Consider the following 4,473-nt stretch of genomic DNA (forward strand, 5'->3'; position numbering starts at 1 on the left):
TGTCAATAATCATCCTCCAAAGATGAGAAGAACCTGCTTCAGAGGTATTCAGGGGTCCATTACAAGTAATCTGTGATTAGAGCTTCAAACCACTTGATGGCAGCAAAAGAGATTCCTGAGGCCAGTATAAAACGATTTGTGCAGATTTGGTTGAGAAAAGAGAAAACCAAGGCGAGTAACACCAGTTGGAAGAGACTCCTCCACCCGAGTATCTGTGTGGTTCTGAAATACGAAAGAAGACCCATCAAACTGCATGTTTTCGTATTTATTTCTCTTTTTGTAATTGAGCTAGTGACAAAAAAGGCCCACTGTTGGTGTCGTATGATTAAAAATCACTTTCCTGGATTGGTTTGGTTTCATCATTGATGGTAAATTCAACCGTTTTGTAGTATAAAATGTTAATTTACAAAAATAATTGCTGACTAAGGAGGTCAAAACGGCTGTAAAGACATCCAACAGCAACATTTAATAGTTCCAGCTATGGTAGATGTATAAAGTAACGTGGAAGCATCAATGTGAAGAACCTCAAAATACTATTTAGTATTGAGTCAGATACACTACTGTTTATGCAAAGTGCTTCTCTAAAATGCAAATGGTGGCGTGTTGGGGATACTGTGCCACCTCCCACTTGGTTAATATTTACCGAACAGCCCAACCAATCCACTTGAACCCTCTGGGGAGAACGAAGAGATAACCTGACATCATCAGGGTCATTGAAGTTTTACCTGTAAAAGTGGAATTGACTCGTAACAGCAACTCTCAGAGGTACACAGGGAGTAAACGATCCTTTTGTGCTCAGCTTTTTCGGAAACTTAATTGCTGGCCCTAAAGCACTTGAGGGAATTCTGCACTTGTGCTTGTTAGGTGTTTGTGTGCAACACAACCCATATGTTCTATTAATAAACTGACACCCCCATTACACCCCCCGCCCTCTCTCTCCCTCCCTCTCTCTCTCTGAAATAATGAACAATAAGTGTCGCTGCTGCACCTCAGACACACACCAACATCAAGCAGAATGTCAAATGGCTGGATGAACGGAGGGATTGACAGCAGCCCAGCTCCACGAGGCATGCAGATTACTAAAAGCAAGTTCTGAGTGTTCTTTTTAAACTTTCTTCACATGCCAGGGGGGGAAGTGGAAGTGTTGATCTGATGTGAAATGCTTGAAAGAGACTGTTGCAAATGTTCACAGTTAGAGGGGCGGATGTGACTGTAACGCACCTGCAGTTTCCACCTCGGCGCGTACAGTATGTGGGAAGACTTGGGCTTCGCCAACTCAGGAAGACGTCGAATGCCCTCGAGGTTTGACGAGCGATTGATAACCAGTACGTACGATTAAAAGCATCTCATGAGGAATCTGTGAAATTCTGAGGGACTTCAGAAGGACCGGCAAATAAACATGTTCAGTTTCTGAATTCAGGTGGGCATGCCTTTAAGTCTATATATAACTAGTGTTCAGTCTTACCTCTGATTCCCAGTAGGACATATGACCAGAAAGGGCACCAACATGCAGTACAATTGAATCATTCATGCAGAGTGTTGTTCCCAACCAGCAGATGGTACTATGCTCCATCTTCCTGTGAGTTGCATCACAGGAAGTAGGTGTATGTGGTCATAATTCAGTTGGGGGACCTGAGCAGGTTGAAGAAAATGGCTTAGATAGAAAGACTTAAACATATTTGTGCTATTTCACCAAAAGATTGCCCTGTGATATGTGCATGTACTTGGGAGAATACTTTCAATAATGCCAAGCAGCATACTGATTGATATAATGTACAAAAGCTTGAAAATTCACATCACCCTCTGCTAAATGGGCAGAGCCGACACCAGGGAAGGCCCTCCGTGCTGCTTTAAGCATAATGTAAGCTGACTTTTCAATTTAGAGATAAAATTATCATTTCATCAGCATACGAAGACAGAATGAGACTGAAGTTTTGACTATTTGCTGTGATGTAGCTTCTATATTTCACTTCAGAGGGAAGCAAAGTTATTCATTTGACGTAAATTCTTTAATAAAATGATATCTTAGGGGAATTTGGTGGAACAATCCTTTAAGGAAAACTAGAACAGAGCTCTTATCTTTTCCTGCGCCTGCATCACGGAGACCAGACAGCAATAATCTCATTACCTGGGTCAAATGCTACGATCAGATCAGCATTCTTGATACCCTCAAAACGAGGAGAGATCTGTTTAATCACGGTATCCGGCTCGGTTACAAAACGGTGCAAACTTTCACCTGATGAGGTGCTGGTCAGGTGGGCACATCTTTGGATCCCTCATGAAATCTCACACGCGCATGCAAATACTCATGATGACCTAATTCTTCCACACAGACACCGATAAAATCCATAAATTAAGGAAATTAACTGATGGGACCCGGGGCCACTTTGTAAGCTATTTAAATTTTTAAATTTACAACATCCCTGCATACTTCATGTAATTGAACTAACTCCGGGCTTGTTTCCTTTAATGAGGAAAAAAAAATCCCGTTTCTTCCCCTCCAGTTCGCACCTCTGGAAACAACAAATCTGCGCCGCAGGAGGAGACGGGAGCGCTCTGGGCGCAGAGTCTCTAATTATCAAAACTTAGCCCGCTTGAGAGACACATCCACCCACTCCTATCAGTCCTGCTGGCAAACATTCATACTATTTCATTGTAGGATTGTGTAACTACTTTATGGTATCGTGCTAAAATGTTAAACCATGATGCATGTGTGCGTTTTTAATGTCCAAGGAGCAGTACTGGAGTTGAGGGGGGATGGCATCCCCCCCTGAAATAAAAACGGTCAAAATCATCCCCCCTGTAAAACTGCCATCCCCCCTTTCCATCCCTTATGTAATTTCATCAATGAATGTGGTTTTACTGCTATTTCAACATTTAGTCATCACCAGAAAAATAACACCAGAAAAATAACTTCCTTGACAATTTTCACCTGTTTCAAGTAAATTTTCACTTGAAATAAGTAGAAAAAATCTGCCAATGGGACAAGATTTATCTTCTCATTACAAGCAATAAAATCTTGTTCCACATGCAGATTTTTCTACTTATTTTAAACTTGAAACAGGTGAAAATTGTTGTTTTTTCCAGTGATGAGTCTTGTTTTAAGTGTAATGAGATTTTTTTTACTAAAATGAGACATTTTAACTAGAAATAAGACAAATATTCTTGTTAAGATTTTGAGTTTTTGCAGTGATCCATTTTATTTATCCTGTGAAGGACAGAGGTATATTGATAAGTTCAGAAAACTGTTTTTTATTTTTGTGTTTTGATGTATTTGATGTAAGCCCAGTGGATATTTAAAGCTTACAGAAGGCTGCAGAATTGGGGGCTATTATTTGTAATATATTATATTATTTGTAATCAGCACAAATTATCTGTCCCCATATGATAAAATCCACCATCCCCCCTGATTTTTTTTTACAACTCGAGTACTGCCAAGGAGACCTAAAACGCAAATGGTGAACTTCTAAAAACACACACGACCTCATGAGTTATGTTCAGGACAGACTGTGAAGATGCTTCCCTGCAGGTGACATGTTCATATGACCACAGATCCCGTGGACCAATAACAAGTTCCTACACTGGTTGGCGCCAAATATCAAGAAATGGCATTGGACCCTTCTCACGGAGCTGGTACGGGGTAATTACTGGGCTCAATGTTGCATCAATTATTCACAGTTATTTACCCACAAATAAACAAACAGGCAAATAAATAAATAATGCCTCCTTGGTGTGAGCACCTGCTTGACTCCCCTTTCCCTTTTGCCAAAGTGGCGCAACACTTGAGCGCTCCGTCGCTCGCATTGTGTCATCTTGTGTCGGGAAACGGGGAAAAAATAAAAAAATAACAATAATCATCCACAATCTTCTTTTCCAAAAGTCTGGAGGCTTTCACAGGGGAGTGAGGAAGAGGAGGAGGAGTGGGGTGGGGAGGTGGGGAGGTGGGGGTCTGCGCAGATATCTCCATCTAAGCCCTGCCCTATAATTGAAATGGCGCATTTGGCTGCAGGCAGGTTGTGAGGGCGCTTTCTGCAGCAGCATGCATGCATGTCCATAGACGTCATCTGATTTTAATGGCCTGCAGGAAAATTTGGCGTTACAACTCCAGACATTAAGGCGAGAGAGAGAGAGAGAGAGAGAGAGAGAGAGAGAGAGAGAGAGAGAGAGAGAGAGAGAGAGAGAGAGAGAGAGAGAGAGAGAGAGAGAGAGAGAGAGAGAGGCAGAAAAGGAATGAGAGGGGAAACGGGGGGGGGGAATCACTGCATGAAAGATATTGGTCCAAGGATATTCTTATTAATACACATATAGTGTACACACACACACACACACATATATATAAATATATATATGTATTCTCAGTTTTTTACTGAGCCTTCATCAACAAGTTATTCAGCATTTATTACATGGTGTCTGAGTGAAGGACTATGGCTGCCCGCCTGGCTTTAAACTTTAAATTCAGAGTGGAGACGGAGA

The sequence above is a fragment of the Cololabis saira genome, chromosome 2 (assembly GCF_033807715.1).
Source record: "Cololabis saira isolate AMF1-May2022 chromosome 2, fColSai1.1, whole genome shotgun sequence".
Classification (NCBI taxonomy): domain Eukaryota; kingdom Metazoa; phylum Chordata; class Actinopteri; order Beloniformes; family Belonidae; genus Cololabis; species Cololabis saira.